Consider the following 19,198-nt stretch of genomic DNA (forward strand, 5'->3'; position numbering starts at 1 on the left):
AAGAAAGAAAGAAAGAAAGCTTACTCATCTGGTCTTAAAAAAAAACTTTTCATCTTTTTTATGTTATATATTATTTTAGGGCCAGCTCTAGGTATTTCTAGGTAGGAAATATTTTCAAAATAAGAGGTCTCTGATTTTTTATTTTTTTTTTTCTAGTCAGACAAAAAGTCACATCTTTTCAAAGATTGTCATGGAAAAAAATGTGAAGACAAGTCCACATAATACAAAACAAAGCAAAACCACACATATAACAAACAAACAGCAACTAACAAGTCAATGTTTAGATTCAAATGCAAAAGGCAAGGAGTTAAAGTTTTATTCTCCTTCCTGTTTACCACCAAGCCAGAGAAAATAGAGATCTGACAGACTGTGTCAATTGAAGTCATTAATTTCAGATGAAAGATTGCTTTGGAAGGTTCATGTAGCAAAAATAAAACAAAATAAATAAATAAATAAATAAATAAATAAATAAATAAATAAATAAATGAAGTTAAATGACCAGCTATTTGCAACTGAAACACAAGAGACCCCCAAAACAGTTCTTAGCTAAGAAATATTAGAAATTATACAGGACACTCCATTCATGTTCATGACTCAGTTTCTTGGCAACCTTCATTTTGTCAGCATGTCTTCTTGGTCAAATAAAAGAAATCTCAGTATTCCTGATGATTTGTTCTTTCAAAGTGGTTTTAAATGAAGAGAGGTCTGGTATGCTCAATAGTCATCTATTACTGCATTGCATCAGAGTAAAGAGCAGTACATGCATGTATGCAATTTTCTTCTTGCCTTCTATTTTACTGTGAAGAAATGGACTTCAAAGTTGTAATTTTGCTTGTGTGCCTATTATTCCAGATTTCCTTAATTTTCCTAGTAGTTACTGAAGTGAGCATTTATGCTTGCCTACACAGAAACTTTCAATAAAATTAATCTGAATTAAAGGTGTTATTTGAAAATCGATTGCTCAAGCTTATGAAATTACTGTGTGGTTACTCTGAATGGAATGAAAGTAGCCTTAACTGATTTTTTTTTTTTTTTTTCTCCTTCACTTCCAACATTTCCAAAGCAAACACAAACCTAAACATATTTGTCATATTAGGGTACAGTTTTATGGGGGATTTAAACCACAATATCTTAGATATCTACCATGACCTGTTTTTGTTGTTGTCTGTGCATACAGGATGCAAAGAAAGGAGAATACACATAAGGAACAGCATCATTTGAGAAAAGAAGAAAAAAGGCTGCAGAAACCAGCATCTAGCACCCCTCATATTCTTTTCATAACATTTCTCTATATATGAGTTAAATTGATTATCCAGAATTTAATTTCTTACACTTGTGTAGTAATAGCATATTGGCAGACATGCCTACATCATCTTGTTTGTTAAAGTACACTTAAAGTACTCCTGTGGAAATGGGGAGCTGTTGGGGGGTAAAAATTGACTGCCTGCAGTTGCTAAAATGTGAGTTGCCAATCTGAACATAAAACAAATGGCAACCTGGCTTGCAAGCCAGCACTGGTGTTATGTAAATCTTAATTTTGAAAGAGATACTGTCCAAACATGCCTGGAACATTAGTCTAAAAGTCAAAATGGACTTTGAAATAGCCAGGGCTTCTAAAACAATTTTTAGCACACACCTAAGAAACTACAGACTAGATTAGGAAAAAGAGTTTTTAAACCATCCTTCAGGCAATTCTTAAAGAAAATTAGTATTCACCATTTTGTTACTAATAATGAAGATTGCTAAAATGAATGTTAATGAAGTTTCTCTTTCTCATTCTCATATGTTCCTCTGGGATCACTCCAGTGCATACAAGTTCCATCACCCCCAAAACAGTGTTCAAAAAATCTCATAAAACTGTCTCTGCCTCTGCAGAAAATTTACACTGACTGTTTGTAAGTGTCTTAGTTTTGTATGGTTTTGTTAATTTTGAAGCTGGAATAACCTGAAGGAGTTTTTTGGGATAGTCAGGTTTTCCATCTGTTGTTAATGTTAATTAGCACACCTAAGTATACAAATTGTGCTTATAGATTGATCTAGACCAAGCAGGAAGTGTTATGGGAGATCTTCAGGACTGTTCAAAATTCCTTCCTGGGGAGCGCTGGTGACAATGGGTCAAATGCTTTGTTGTGCCAGTGGCCAGGAGTTCAGTCAGGTACCCGGACTCCACATGGTCCACTGGCTGGTGTCAGCCCACTGTCAACAGTGCAGAGACCAGCTAGGGTGCTCCTGGCCCACCCCAGGAATCAATGACTTCAGTGAACTGGACATCCAGTAGACATTGAGGCCCTGGGACATGTTCAGAGAAGGATTACAAAGCTGGTGAAGGGCCTGGAGCAGAAGTCCTATAAGGAGTGGCTGAGGGCACTGGGGTTGTTTAGTCTGGAGAAGAGGAGGCTCAGGGGAGACCTCATTGCTCTCTACAGCTACCTGAAAGGAAGGTGTAGGGAGCTGGGGGTCGGCCTCTTCTCACAGGTAACTAGGGATAGGACTAGAGGGAATGGCCTCAAGTTGTACCAGAGGAGGTTTAGGTTGGAAATGAGGAGAAATTTCTTTTCAGAAAGAGCAGTCAGACATTGGGATGGGTTGCCTAGGAATGTGGTGGAGTCACTGTCCCTAGAGGTGTTCAAGGAAACATTGGACATGATGCCTAGGGACATGATTTAGTGGGTCACATTAGTGGTAGGGAGATGGTTGGACAGACAATTTTGGAGGTCTTTTCCAACCTTAACAGTTCTATGATTATATGATTCTATATCCAGCCATATTGCAATATCTATAGGAAAAACTTGACTTTCATGGTTATATATTAAATATATCTTAAATTCTGTAGTTCTTGACACTGTACTAGAATACAAATCTTTGCTGACAGTAAGATGTAGAGTGGTTCCCTGTGGCTGGGAGACAGCTTTCCTTTTGGGTGAGGCCATGCCATAGGTGTGTGCTCACGCAGCATGTCCTGCAGGACTCCTGTGCAGTGGTTGGGTACCAGTGCCGTCACTGGAGGCTGCCACAGAGAAACTTTATGGGCTTTGGCAGCACTAAGGCTTGGGAAAGTGTCCTCAAGGGAATTTTCCTGCAAGACCAAGCTCTCTGCTGCTGTGTCACTTTGGGTGTTGCAAGGACTTTCCCTGACCACTGCAGAACAGTGCAATATGGACACAAACACCATACTGCATTTGCTTGCTCACCCCTAAGTGTCTCAAATAGGCCACTACCTCTCAAATGACACTGAATGTCTTATCTGTAGGTAACCAAATACTTTCAGTACAGATTAATTTGAGTGCTTAAAGTTACGTGTCTGGTGATCTTTCAGATATCTTAGGGTATCCGGCCTTTTCCAAAAATGCTAATTCTCAGACCTCCTTTTGATCCTGTGTCATAACTCAAGTATTCTGGGGCATTTAAAAAGGATCTTCATACATATGTTTAAGTATTTTAATTCTTTTCCTACATTTAGACATTTCAATTTAGCTGTACACAGCCTGGTACTGAAAGATATCATAAGGGATTGGATTATGTGCCGTAGTGGTTACAGTGCATCTGGACTATTTTAGAACTCCTTGCTAGGATGGGATGAACCCACTCCTAGAAACACTGGTTTTCACAGAATCACAGAATCACAGAATTTTCTAGGTTGGAAGAGACCTCAAGGTCATCGAGTCCAACCTCTGACCTAACGCTAACAGCCCTCCACTAAACCATATCCCTAAGCTCTACATCTAAACGTCTTTTGAAGACTTCCAGGGATGGTGACTCCACCACTTCCCTGGGCAGCCTGTTCCAGTGCCTCACAACCCTTTCAGTGAAGAAGTTCTTCCTAACATCTAACCTAAAACTCCCCTGGCTCAACTTAAGCCCCTTCCCCCTCGTCCTGTCACCAGGCACGTGGGAGAACAGGCCAACCCCCACCTCGCTACAGCCTCCCTTGAGGTACCTAAAAAGAGCGATAAGGTCACCCCTGAGCCTCCTCTTCTCCAGGCTGAACAAGCCCAGCTCCCTCAGCCGCTCCTCGTAGGACTTGTTCTCCAGGCCCCTCACCAGCTTTGTCGCCCTTCTCTGCACCCGCTCGAGCACCTCGATGTCCTTCTTGTAGCGAGGGGCCCAAAACTGAACACAGTACTCGAGGTGCGGCCTCACCAGAGCTGAGTATAGGGGGACGATCACCTCCCTAGCCCTGCTGGTCACACTGTTCCTGATACAAGCCAGGATGCCGTTGGCCTTCTTGGCCACCTGAGCACACTGCTGGCTCATATTCAGCCGACTATCCACCATCACTCCCAGGTCCTTCTCTGCCTGGCAGCTCTCCAACCATTCCTCTCCCAGCCTGTAGCTCTGCTTGGGGTTATTGCGCCCCAGGTGCAGGACCCGGCACTTGGCCTTGTTGAACTTCATGCAGTTGACCTCAGCCCATCGGTGCAGCCTATCCAGATCCTCCTGCAGAGCTTTCCTACCCTCAAGCAGATCGACACACGCACCTAACTTGGTGTCATCTGCGAACTTACTGAGGGTGCACTCGATGCCCTCGTCCAGATCATCGATGAAGATATTAAAGAGGACCGGCCCCAGCACCGAGCCCTGGGGGACGCCACTAGTGACTGGCCTCCAACTGGACTTGGCTCCATTCACCACGACTCTTTGGGCCCGGCTATCCAGCCAGTTTCTAACCCAACGAAGCGTGCGCCAGTCCAAGCCAAGAGCAGCCAGTTTCTTGAGGAGAATGCTGTGGGAGACGGTGTCAAAAGCCTTGCTGAAGTCAAGGTAGACCACATCCACAGCCTTTCCCTCATCCACCCAGAGCGTCACTCTGTCATAGAAGGAGATCAGGTTCGTCAGGCATGACCTGCCTTTCATAAAGCCATGCTGACTGGGCCTGATCGCCTGCTTCCCCTTCAAGTGCTGCATGATGACTCTCAGGAGGATCTGCTTCATGAGCTTTCCTGGCACTGAGGTCAAACTGACAGGCCTGTAGTTTCCCGGGTCAGTCCTCCGGCCCTTCTTGTAGATGGGCGTCACATTTGCTAGCCGCCAGTCAACTGGGACCTCCCTCGATAGCCAGGACTGTTGATAAATGATGGACAGTGGCTTGGTTTCGTACTTTATTACTAGAGATATAAATACTCATAAGATATAATTATATGAGTGAATGTTGAACTGCTTACTGCATTATATGTATTTGTTAGAAGCTACTAAAAATACAATGCCTGTCCAATTGCCCTGTTGGAAATAATGTTACAGCACTGTAGCAAGAATATAGTTAAATGCACTACATAATAGTAAGAACATTTATTTTAAAACAGGACTGATTTCTCTCCCATTAATAGTCATATTTGACGGAGCATTGGAACAGGCTGCCTAGAGAGGTTGTGGAGTCTCCTTCTCTGGAGATATTCAAGGCCTGTCTGGACACCTACCTGGGCAGCCTGCTCTGAGGAACCTCCTTTGGCAGGGGGGTTGGACCTGATGATCTTTCGAGGTCCCTTCCAATCCCTACAGTTCTGTGATTCTGTGATATTCACATGATGAAGATACATGAAAGACTTTGCCAAACATTCAGACACTGAGCCTTCTTGTTTTGAGCAAGCTGATTTGGTGAAGGGTGTCCCTGCCCATGGCAGGGGTGGTGGAACCGGGTGATCCCTTCCAACCCAAGCCATTCTATTCTATGATGCTCTCTGTTTAGGATTGATTGCAGTGACACAGAGGATGAGAAACATCAGTTTTTGAGCCTCTCCTCACGTTTCCTGAGTTCTTCTTTGTGCTGTGCTTGTTTTGGATGTCTCATCACACTCATCAGGAGATAACAGTGATTAATCTTTCTATCCTGTTTCATATCTGAGAGAGATCAGGATTCTGTGCTTGTATTTTCTAATACACTGCACACAGTTTGGTATTTGCTAGAAAAAAAAAACACAAACAAATGAACAAAAAGCTACTTTTTATGATTTGTAAGTTTTCCTCCCAAAAGTCTCCCAAGCTTCTGGTTTGTTCTGCAGGATTTCAGCATTATATTATGCTAGACTTTTCCTGGCCCAATATTACAAATGAAGAATACGATTCCTTTCTTCCTATGCAATCTTTTTATCGATAAATTGTAATCTGACCCATTCTTCATATTCATTCTCTCTTTTTTATTGGATTTTGGTGAGCTTCATGGTATATCTTCCCATTTTCTCATCCTCCATCATTCAACTTACATCATTGCTTTTAAACTGAGACAAACTGGAAAAAAATATTTGAGAGGATGGGAAAGAGATACCTACTACTGATAGGACAGATAGAAAAAAAAATGTTGAGTAATGGAAAAAATGTTTATTTTACTTTTAAATAGCTTTGAAAATAATCTTTCTGAGAGTTGTCATAATACTTTTTCACTAGCTGTCCTGCTCTGTATTTATTGGGGGTTACCTTACTGGCTAATCATAACTCTACAGTGTATATATAATATAGACTTCAGTTGACATGAGATAAAGATCTTGATGCAGGTTCTCTATTCTGCATTTATAGCTGGGAGTACCAGCTGACGCTGCTGAAATTAACAGAATAATGATCAGTGCTAGATAAAATTCAGTTCCACAAATCCCTGTTACAGGAAAATCAGAAAAAAAAAGACAACTGAGCTGTGCAAGAATGAGGCATACATTTTTAATGAACTCATATTAACATGAAGAACCTTGTTTTCTGCATATGATTACATCACATGTAAAACACAGAACTGTAACAAAAAACAGACAATGTTTATATCTTGTCTTGCTTTGTTAGTAGCAGTGGGAGGAAAAAAAATAATTGGAGAAGTAACTTGAGAATAAAAGAAGCTATTCAAATACTTTATCATCAGATTATTACAATAACTTGGCAAGTTGATTCAAAATCATTAGAATACCTACGGAAATCTGATAAAACTGTAAAAATGTAACCCTTCAAATGCATATCAGTCACTACAGAGCAATATCTTCAGTCCTTTGTAATGTTTAGGATTGCTGTGTTTCACAGCAGCTCTTTCATGTTCGCATGAAGGTAAAATAAATAAATCATTAAATTGTATGTTCCATATGATTCTGCATTTCTCTACTATATCTCTTGTATTCTTATCAGGAAAGCTCAAGAACAGAGATATGTTCTTGACCAATAAGAAAATTTAATTTTGCAGAATTACTGCATATTAATAGAACCTTATGAATCAGGTAAACACATTAAGGGAAATCCTGTCCCAAGGCAAACACACCAGTGTGACAAAATGAATGTAAATCTTATTTCCATCATGTCTTTAGCTCTGTCTTCTGTCAGACACAAATTTCTTGTTCACTGAGGAAAGAATTAGAACACAACATTCTAACAAGGAAAAAAAAACTCTTAACAATAAACAACATAACAATTGAAATATCATGTGGGCAGTTCAAACCGCTTTGCTGCCTAACTTTAGTCATATATGATGTACATCTCCTGAAGTCAACAGTATGACAGTAAAGTATAGCCTATATTTGTTTAAGGAAAGCACACAAAAAAACCTTGTTTGAGATCCTAGTTTAATGATAAATGTTCCAGGCCAAAATCTCTTTCAATAAATCTTACTTTTCCATTGTATTACAAGATAAAATTATTAACTAATAATCTCTAACTATGTGAACATTGACATTTCTATGTAACCATCAGAATGTGAAAAAAAAATAAAATAAAATAAAATAAAAAGTCTTATTACCTAAAGAAACTGAGAAACTGCTTCAATAGACATAAATGTATGGAAAAAAATATATTTACCTAAATATATATATATATATTTAGCCGTATATATATATATATATATATATATATATACGGCTAAAATATATATTAGTAAGGAATGCAGTCTTTTATGTTAGTCCTTGTTTATTTTAAAGCATTTTATGCCACTTTTTGTAAGCTCTGATTGTTCCATCTTCCAAGACAAGTTTCCATTTGGTTTCTGTTGAGACTGTCAATATGCTTTATAATGGCTTCAAAAAATGTATTTATACCTGTAAGGCTTCCCACATTTCCAGGAGCATAGTCACTGTATTTTAACAGAAGCGATGGCATAGATATGTCTACAGACATGCTGCTAACCACACACATAAGAAATGAAACACTGAGCAACCAATTTAGCTTGTGCATAGAGAAAGGTTATTAACAGTGCATGGCACTGGTCAACAGCTAGGCTTCCACAGCAATTTTATTTTTATTATTATTCCAAATTCTGTTATATCTCCTATGTTCCTTCTCTTTCTTTTCTTTGTTCAAGTACATGAATAGAACATGGCACACATCTATCTTCTAATTCCTTGATCAGACAGCCAGAGATTTTTTTAGCTTTCCATAAGGTCATCAACATGAGGAGAAGTTAAAGTATTTACAACAAGCCTCCTCCCACACCAATAATCTGTGTGGAATTTACCCAGAAATATTGTTTCCAATTCACAGTGTTGCTCCATATGGTCTTTTTGGGGAATCTGGGAATTTCCTTATCTTTCCCCATGATATATATCCTTCTGAATTTAGAACCTAGTTTTGTGGTTTTGTTCTCACAGACAGTGTTGTGTTTGTCTTGTACCACTGTGTACAGCTCACTGTCTTGGTCATCCAGGTGGCCTGGGGCCTCAGGTGAGGCCTCTCTGTGGTTTCTCTTTGGACATAGCAGGAAGTGCACCAGAAGACCTTGGTGGCCTCCTAGAATGGGCCTGCATCCCTCAGGAAGGTTTAGCATGCTCGTTCCCCTCTACCCTTCTGGTGTTCCCCCAACCATATAAATGTCCTCTTGTCCCAAACATGTTAATGCTTGTGCAGTAGCCTTATAAAGTTGAGGAGCACTGAATCCATTTTTACTTTTGCTTAATTACATTCTATTGGACACTAAATTGTTAGTTTTAATTTAATTTGTGCTCAATAAATATTTTATACAACATATACTTACATATATATATATATAAAAACATATATCTTCGTACTGTAAATATCTTCTATATATAAACATGCATATATAAATGTACATTTATATAGTTTGTACACCTCTGAATATCTGTACTCTGATAGGTATATTTGGATACTCCTGTCTCTATACATACATAAAAAGAGAGCAACAACAAGTGTATATGCATGCACACTCCTATAATATTCATTTTCATTTTTGTATAAGTGAGCATTTCCTAGCATAAAGTAAATGGACCACAAAACAAAAAGTGTTTTGAGATCATGAGTGCATCTGTTTCAAGAAAAGGCAACCAATAAATCACACAGCACTATGAAAAAACATGGGGCTATGATGTCGTTGAAGATGGTGGTCTCCATGTAATGTGGTAGGCAGGGGCTTTGTGTTGTGACATACTTCTGGGAAAGCCAGTGTTTTCCTTTAACACCAGTAGGCAGCTAAGCACCATACAACTGCCTGCTCATCCATCCCAGTGAGATGGAGGAAAAATTTGAGAACTTGTGGGTTGCAATAAAGACAGCTTAATAATTACAGGGAAAAAAAAAAAAAAAAACCTGCACACACAAGCCAAGCAAAATATGGAATTCATTCACCTTCCCATCAGTGGACAGACATTTAACCATTTCCAGAAAAGCTGGGCTCATTTTAGTATTTTAGTTCTTGTCTTTGTTTCTCAACATCCAAACCTCTTTTTAAAATTGGGATTAAATTATATTAGTTTTCTCCAATTCAAATCTTTTATTTTTTATTTTTATATTTTCTGTGGCAATAACTGGTAAGTGATCTCCCGTTCTCTATCTCAACCTGTAAGGTGTTTCGTCCTATTTTCCTTCCCTGTCCTGTTGAGGAGGGAGAGTAAGAACAGATTGGAAGGAATGTTGGTTCTTAACCAAAGTTAACCCACCACGCAGGGTTAGTTACCAGCAGACCCTTCATCTGTCTTACTGTATGGAGAGGCTAAAACTCACCACTGAATGATCCCACCACTGAGGCAGGAGAGGACATTACTGTTTAGCTATTTCATTGACAATGTCAAAATATTAGAAACTTCAAGGGAATCTGTGCCTTCAGGCTGAGCTGTGACAGTACAAATTACAGATAAAGTGATTTACTGCCTCCTAGCTATACTGTTTTTCCATTTCCCCTCTGTGGCCGAAAGCATCTATTGGTTGTTTCCTCAGATGACTTATATAGTAACTACAATAGAAAAAATATACATTTTTCTCTGAACTGCTTCTCTGAGAGGCCAAACAAGTGCTAGTGTTGGTGTGAAGAAGAGGAAGAAAATAAAAGTTATTCAGGGGACTGAAGAGACCATCCTGTGGCAGATGCAAGCTGTGAGGTCACTTTAACTGATTCAAAACTGCAACTTAACTGTTCATACAGAAAACACCCAAAATGGTAAATAAAGCAGAATAAAATACATTCTGTGGCACTGAGATCATTTACCACAGCAGGGTTCATGTCCACACTATAAAACTCTTATTTTGCTCCAGACTGTGAGGCCCTATCCTAAGTGTCTTTTTACAGTAGTCTATGATCTTTATTAACTCATGAGTGTCCTCAGGCATTACTTAATAAAGTGCTAGCTGACCCAAGCCACCAAACGGACAATTTTTAATTTATTACTATGGACACCGTCTTATCTGTTCATTGCAATGATCTATTTATTTATTTATTTATTTATTTATTTATTTATTTATTATTTTTTTAGTGTCTCCTTCAAGACAGGCTCTTTGATTAACAAAGACACTAAAATTTAGCTCCAGACCAAGGTACCTGTTACACAAGCATACAAATATATGCAGTTGCTAAAACATAGGGATGTAGAGCCATATGAAATGTCACATATTTAAGAGATCTGCATGAGACAGGACCTGTACCCTTCTGTAGTGATATCTTAGTCAAGGGGAAATATCCCAAAGAAATTCCTATGAGGAGCTTCATGTTTAAGCTAAAAGTCAAACTCTACATTCCCGTTATAGTTAATGAAGATTGGAGATGAAATTCAGTTTTCTGAACAAAGGGCTTTAGCACCACCTGAGATGCCTAGGGATGTTAGAAACTTTAACATGGGGCTGGCAAATATAATTCAGAACCTATGCCTTTCTGGAAAGTGGAAGCTGTATGAGTACCACATAGTACTCTGAAATATCTCAACAAATAGACAATTGAATCAGGTCAATAGTCTCTTAAGGTCTGGTGACAAGTGCCATTGTTAATAATTTGTGGCAAGCTGGGAATCGGACTATGATTTTGTATAAATGTGACCAGAATTTTCCTCTGCCACTAAATATGGATGGAGTGAAACAGCCTCTGTTCATCCTATTAAATGCTCTTAGCTTTGAAATCTGAGCAGCCACATCCAAACTGCCTATTGGGAATGGTCCCAAGCTTGTAGTCAGGTCTAAAATGTACAGGATGGCCCAGGTAAAAAACATGCCAATGTTCATCACAATTTCAGTGCAGATGGAGTGAAGCTTCACAATGCATAAATGTTCCTTCAAGCTATTTAATTAACTAGTATAGACACAGTGGAAGTGTTTTATATTAAAGCCAAGTCAATGGCTTACTGTATTTGAAAGTGATTGTTTTCCTCATCAGACTCTATTTGTGCCATTGGTGGCACAACTGGCCTGGAATTTCCTTGTTTACTAAGAAGATGGAAAAGGGTGAGATTGCAGAAAAATTTTCTGTGGATGCACTTGCACCTTTAAGAGCTTTCAATAAAACTGTAAATTGAGCCTAAGTGCATACTTTGGGGATCTAGGTTTCCATGTTCCTGAAACATTTCTCTCAACCCCTTTATTCTCATTGACAGTAACATGGGTTATTTCCCACTTCAGCTGTCATCCTAACAAAAGTATTGCAGTTAACATGTCCTTCTTTTGCTTGCTACAAAAAGCTCCTGCTCAGGCATAAACCCTATTTAATCTCAGGCGAGAGCAGTAACGCAAGAGTTTTTCTCCCCTCAAGCAGAGGTTGCAACCCATTTTGCTTAATAGATGCCTATCAGGAAAGTCTGCAATTCCTCATGTGTGAATGGAGCTATTAAACCCCAAACCTCATTACACAAATAATGTCAATTTTGATATTTCGAAGTATTTTTAGCAAGGTGCTCACAAGAGTGTCGTAAATGATCCATAAACAGTGGAACACTATAGGGACAAATTGTAGATTGAGCAATTTATTTTCACAAAAGTTTACTTCCAAAGGAGAAAGCAATCACCAGGGTTACTTAAGGTCCTGATCCTACAAAAAAAATACCTCTCCTGTGTCTTCCCTGCTCATTCTGTGGCAATGCAAAAATCAAGAAGATCTGTCCTGTGAGAAAAGTATTCTAAGGTGAGTAAGGTGTTTGAGAAACTCTATTTTTTTGTTTGTTTGTTTTTAATTACACATGAAAGGTTTTGACTTTGTATGCTTCCAGGTAATTCTCCCACCTTTCTTAATCATTTCATTTTATTCTTTGTGGCAGATATGTGCAATGGCTATATGCAACAGCTAAGATAATAACCTTTAAAACCACACTACCTGGCACCAGCTGAGGTGACTGGTGATGAAGACTTCAAAGGGACTGTGTTTTCACTCCTGGTCCTCTCTGTGGTCTGCAGGTGAACTTCTACAGCACCTGGAGCACCTCCTCCCCCTCCTTCACTGACTGTGGTGTCTGCAGGGTTGTCCCTCTCTACATTTCCTCACTCCTCTCTCCCAGACAGGGAGGAGGAAGGGGACTTGGCTATCTGTGTCTATCTTTTATGTGAGTCCTGTGTGTGAGTGCTGGTAAATGCAGCCTGTGACTGGGGCAGTCTGTGTGACCAATCATGTCAGTGTCTTGTCTCTGTGTGTCTGTTCATCCGGGATATATGCTCAGCTGTGCTACTGCTTGAATCTGCAAAAGGGAAAGTGGCAGGCATGTCTCACAGCCTGGGAAGAGACCCTGGACACTGGGCTGGGTAACAACAACTAGACAGGAGCAGTCCTGGGACAGAACAGCTAGAGGAGGCAGCCGCACTCTGCACTTCACTTAATAGGGTTGACCTTGGCTGGCTGCCAGACGCCCAAAGAGTTCCTCTGTCACTTCCCATCTTATCAGGAAACTGGGAGAATGTCAAGTGGAAAAGCTCTTGAGTTGAGATAAAGGAAGATGGATCACTTACCAATTACTGTCAAATGCAAAACATTCAGCTTTGGGAAGATTATTTTAAGAAGGACATGGAAGGATTAGAATAAATCCAGAGGAGAGCCATGAGGATGATCAGAGGGCTGGAGCACCTCTCCTGTGAAGAAAGGATGAGAGAGGCTGGGGCTGTTCAGCCTGCAGAAGAGAAGGCTCCAGGGTGACTTCACTGCAGCCTTTCAGTTCATACAGGGGGCTTATAAAAAGATTGAAATAAACCTTTGTCTTGGGCAGATAATGATAGGACAAGGGTGAATGGATTAAAACTAAAGAGAGATATAGATTAAAGATTAGGAGGAAATTCTTTACTTAGATGGTGATAAAACAGGTTGCCCAGAGAAATTGTGGATGTCCCATCCCTGGAGGTGTTCAGGGCGAGGTTGGATGAGGCCTTGGGCAACCTGATCTAGTGGATGGCATCCCTGCCTATGGCAGGGGGCTGGAACTAGATGAAGTACTTTCCAGCCAAATACAAAATGCAAAATACCTTCCTTCACCCCTCCTTCTTCCCAAGTTCAACTTCATTTCTTTACTCTCAACTCTCTGCCTTGTCCCCACCCCAAGTGGAGCAGGGAGGATGAGGAATGTGGGTTGCAGTCAGTTAAAAACGGTTCATGTGTGGTTCTTTTCCATGTGTTACAGTCCTGCAGGAAAAGACTGGTCCAGTATGGGTCACCCATGGACCACAGCTCATTCCAGAAAACATACTCCTATATGGACTCTCCATGGGCTGCAGGGGGACAAGCTATATCACCATGGTTTTCTCCACAGGCTGCAAGGGAAATCTCTGCTCTAATGCCTGAAGAACCTCCTCATCCACCTTCTTGACCTTGGTGCCTGTGGGATTGTTTTCTTCATTTTTTTTTATTTTTTTTTCAGTTTTCTATCACAGCTGCTGTCCAGCATTTTTTTTCTCTTTCTTAAGTATTTTCATAGAGGTGTCACCAGCATTGCTGATTGGTTTGGATTTTGCCAATGACAGCTTCAAAACAAGCTGTTTTGAAGCTGTCTGGAACTGGCAATATTTGGCACAGAATCTTGTCTCTTGTAACAGAGGCCACCCCTGCTGTCTCCATGACCAAAACCTTTCCAGGTAAACCCAGTACACCTTTATACCTCATTACTCTGATGTTAGCAGCTGCAGACTCTGCTGTCACAATCTCACCTGCATTTTGGAAGCAACTTTTCTACACCAGGGCCTACAAAGGAGGAGGTAGACTTCTGGTCTTGTATTATCTCAAAACACTCACTGAGTGCTTGCATACTGTATTTGTTGCAATGTGCACCTGTAGCACAGTCTGTACATCCCTTGGAAACTGGATACAAGCATAACACCAGTAACTGACTTCATGCAGTCAGTCTCCAATGATTCTCAATCTGCCTAGATGAGCATTTCATCAGGGCTGTGAATAACAAAAATCCTTTTTACTCAAAGGCACCTGAGGCATCATTATCTCATCCTTAAGCTTTGCTTGCTAAGAATGTCAAAGCCAAATTCAATAGGTAAAGGTTCCCTCAGGACTGCAACCAATACCATTCTGGATTTCACACTGTCACTTGCAGGCTGTGGTTTCGGACTGCTGATATAAGACTTTCCTTGTATTGATCAGAAATACATTCTAGAAACAAATCTGGAAACTCAAAGTCACTAGGAGACTAAGCCTGAGGTGTATGTTGTTCGTTGTAGTAGCAATGCTCCCTGTAATCAGTTTGCATCCACCTGAGGAAGTTGACTGAACCCCAACCACAAAATAATTTTATCTTAAAGTGTAATTAGAATGAAAGTTACAGGTCTTTGACAGATACTCAGAACCCCTGTCTCTGATATTTGGACTGATTCAGATTTATGTGTGTGGATCTAACTTTCAAGCTGGATTGACTTTGAGATGATGGTTGAAGCCCCATCCCTTCCCCAGACATCCCTTTAAACCAAGGGTATTCTGTTTCATTGACGTTGTGTTCATCTAATCCCTGATAAACTATTAAAAATTACTTTTTAACTAAAACAATAGTGATGGGAACAAACCCAGAGTTATCTGCCAGCGAAGGGGACAGCTAATTCATCTGTTGCTGAACACTATTTTCAGATGTAATCACAATGTTTCCTGCCTAGAATTATTGGCATTGAGCTGGTAAATGTATCCCCTAAGGGAGGAAAAACACTGTAAATAACTTGCCTTAAAAGAAGGAGGTTTATTGGATTTTTACACCAGACAACATGAGCTGTGGTTAAATACTGAGTGATATTTATGGTCGCTTACAAACAGCCATAGCTCAGCTTCCTTTTTTTTTTTTTTTTTTTTTTGTCATTAATGAATATAACAATAATTGCAATAAAGTTAACGAGTCTTTCCGGTTTTCAAAAAACGGACACATTAAAGAAGAGTGGACATGGCAGCTGAAAGATTTATATCTTCCAATTTCTTTTACTACCTCATGAATTAAGGATGAAAACAGAAGAGGAAAGCAGAGATTAAAATATAATTCTGATATACCAATCCAATAAGATTCTATGGCCGAAAATAACTGTGACCATGTGCTCACCAGAATTCTTGCCATATTATCAAGCAGTGCAATGTACACAGGCCTCAAGGGTTATTGGGTATGGATCAGTAAAATTGTCATATTAACAGAAATATAACTTAAATTTGACACATTGTATGGCACAAGTCGCTGAAGTCTTTGATGTAAGGTCTTGTCTCCTCCACTAGCTAGGCATAATACACTATTTCAAATCCTTGGATCAGGCCATATCAGAGCTCCCTACATTATATAACTACTTAGCAACATTTTTGGCCTGGTCACGCAATGGGCTCAGACACTATAATGCACATTAGCCTGTAGGAAGGAATGTTGGCCCCAATTTGTAAAGAAGTCAGCATACATGTGATGAAGTCCTTAAAAATGATCTATCTCATAGATCTAACTCTATCTCAAGGATGAAAAGTTCCCCCTGGAGAAATCAGAACAAAATTTGTCACTTTGAGAGTGGCCTGACCTCAGAATTTCAAATGGACAGTCTGTTTGTTCATACATAAATATATATTGTAATTTCTCCAAATTTATGTCCTGTGTCATCTCTTTCAACACACTGAAAAATAAATAAATAAATAAATAAATAAATAAATAAGAGGAAAATTCTCCTTGATTGTCTTTAAGCAATGAAAAGAGAGCAGCCATGTGGTGGCCTGCCTGCTCAGTCTTATCAGATATATTATGCACATTTTCAGAACAGTTGTAATACTGAGTTCTTCAGGAAGCATCCCTTATAACAGGATTCATCTGACTACATGTGGATGTTAATAGTATGCATGTCAACAAAATCCTAAACAGATGCCTACATTTTCAGAGGAATCAGGTTCTAAATTCCCTTAATTGAGTTGATTGAATCTCAGTTGATGATAATGGGAACACAGATAACAAGTTCAGATGTAAATGTCTGTGCTGAAAGTCAGGTGGGATTAATGAATCGTAGAATGGTATGGGTTGGAAGGGACCTTAAAGATGATCTAACTCCAATCTCCCTCCCGTTGTCAGGGACACCTATCACTAGACCAGGTTGCTCAAAGCCCCACCCAACCTGACCTGAAGTCCTACCCTTCATTGAATCCTACTCCTCATTTCTGCAACCTCATCAGACTGAGGTGTATGCCACACACAAAGCTGTTCCTTCCTATTAAAACTGAAGTCCTCTTGTGGAGGACCTCTGTCTGTTTTATGCATCATGGAAATCCCAGCAGCCTAGTGTAGGAATGAACTTGTTGTGCTTTCAGCTATTGGAGTTGATCCAAAATGCCCTGCTTGTAAAGCAAACAGAGTGGTTCCATCTCCTTTACCAATGATCTGGTTTTCTTAACATAAGATTGGAAATTACTTGAGTCAGAACAAATTTAGTACATTTTGTACAGTATCCAGTACAGTATCCAGTCTCCTGCAAAAGCTGTAGTATGTGAATTGTTAACTAAATGTAATAACAGGACAGGCATATACAATGCTTCCACAAGTTCTCTCTAGACCTCAGAAGCATGTCTGGTAGATGACAAAACTCGTCCTATTTATTTTTGTATGCTTGTTGTTTTATTGCCTTTTCCCATTTTTTTCCAGTTCTTTATAAAGTGAAACCATTTTAAGTGATATGACCTTTGAGTAGAATTATGGTTATCTATATAACTCTTAGTGGATTAAAGGTTTTGTAATAGCTATTATTATTATTATTTACACATTTACAGATTACTGGTATACATTTCTTCTTATCTGATGATGAAAGAGTTCCCAGTCTCATTCAGAAAAATTACTTTACATATTCATATGATATACCTGGCAACTACTTTCTTTCCACACAAGGGATTATTTAGTCTCCAAACAACTCTGTTCAAGAATACTATACAGGAATCAAAGGTCAGTAGTAATTGCTGATTAATTGTGTTTTCTTGACTTGAATTCAAACATTGGAATGAATACCATGGTAATTAAACTTCTACCTTCAGTGAAGAAAGAAAATTGCAAAGACCAGGACATTACACATATATGAAAACAAGGCTGGTAGCCTTAGATCTATTTTACAATCACTATAATTTACATTTATATCCAGGTAATGTCCTACCATTCTGACAACACAGTGCAAAGGGACTTTATGTAAGTGAAATGCACATCTATTTTAATTACCTGCATGTTGGTAGAACAATATTCCCTAATTTTTAAAAGTGGAAGGTCAATTAGAAATACAAGATCAAACACTTCTTTCTCAAGCTTGGCTCATTTTAAATGCCTCACCTATTTGCTTTGACAATGTGCAGCACCCTGACCAGACTTTCTTCCTCTACTGATATGTATTACTTTTATGTTTTAATCTCCTTTGCCTATAAGAATGAGTCTTGTGTAATTCCATACATAGTTGGCATTGAAATGCAATGTTTGGACAATTAAGCTAAGGGACCATTTAAACTTTTCTGCATTATTTAGTCTACTTTTAAGACATTTTAAGTAGGCCTTTTTGGTGTTTGTTTTCTCTGTAGCAGCACAAGGATATGTGTGTTCTACACTTTTGATGCTTCCTTTTTCAAGAATGCCATACGGATGCCAGTAAAAATGGTTTGTATGTCTGGTACTCAGCTATTTCTGTTCTCCTGTTTCTGAAATAAGCAGATGGAGATTAGGTAATTCTGTAGTGCTGTAAGTTGTAAACAAGTTGGTATAAATATCACTGCCTCAAATATCATGCTGAGCTTGCTCCATTTGAACTTCTGCCTCACTAGAGCTTTTCTTAGGATTGGTAGCATATGCCGTGTATATTTGATTAGTTATTGTCTGTATCCTAATCAATGTATAAATTCAGGTCTGGTGAATTGGTCTTCTAAATTTTACTTTCTTTCAGACTAGGACTGAATTCCATTTTGGGAAGTGTATGCCAAGATTCACAGTAGTGTTTACATTTTTCCTTCCTTACCTACTTTGATGAGCAACTTAATTGGAAATGTCATTATCCTGTGCACCTGATTATTGCCCATGAAAACAACAAGGATAGTTCATATTTCCAGACTGTAATTTCCCTTGCAGCATTAGGAAAATGTTTTGCATTATTTGCATGCAGGAAATATTCTGCTTTCAGCCACAGGAAGCATATGCTTAACCCTAGATTTTTGGAGATATTCAGATAAATATCAACAGCAAAACCAAACAAGCAAGCAAACAAAAACCATATGCAAATAATTTTGAGGGACTTTTCAAAGTCTGCGCAGAGACCTCACTGTGTGTGATAGTGTGCTTCCCTCCTCCCGTCCCCAACCTTCCCAGCTTTATTTCCTGTAACCCTGCTCAAGTGATAACCACCAGTGGCAGCTGTGACGGATGCCATCTGGTCACGATGGCTGCATCTGGCTCACAGTGGATTTGGGGGAGACAGATAATGACTCAATCCAAATTTAGAAGAAACTTAACATCTGCATTTAGTATGTAAATATAACTACTTGTCAATTGTTTTACCCCATAAGTAGTGAACAAGCCAAGAGCCCTTTGAGCTCTCTTGTACAGGAGCAGGCTGCGCAATAAGATCTCCCCTTGAGTAAGGATGCCTCTCA

This window comes from Aythya ferina (genome assembly GCF_964211825.1).
Source record: "Aythya ferina genome assembly, chromosome: 2".
Lineage (NCBI taxonomy): Eukaryota > Metazoa > Chordata > Aves > Anseriformes > Anatidae > Aythya > Aythya ferina.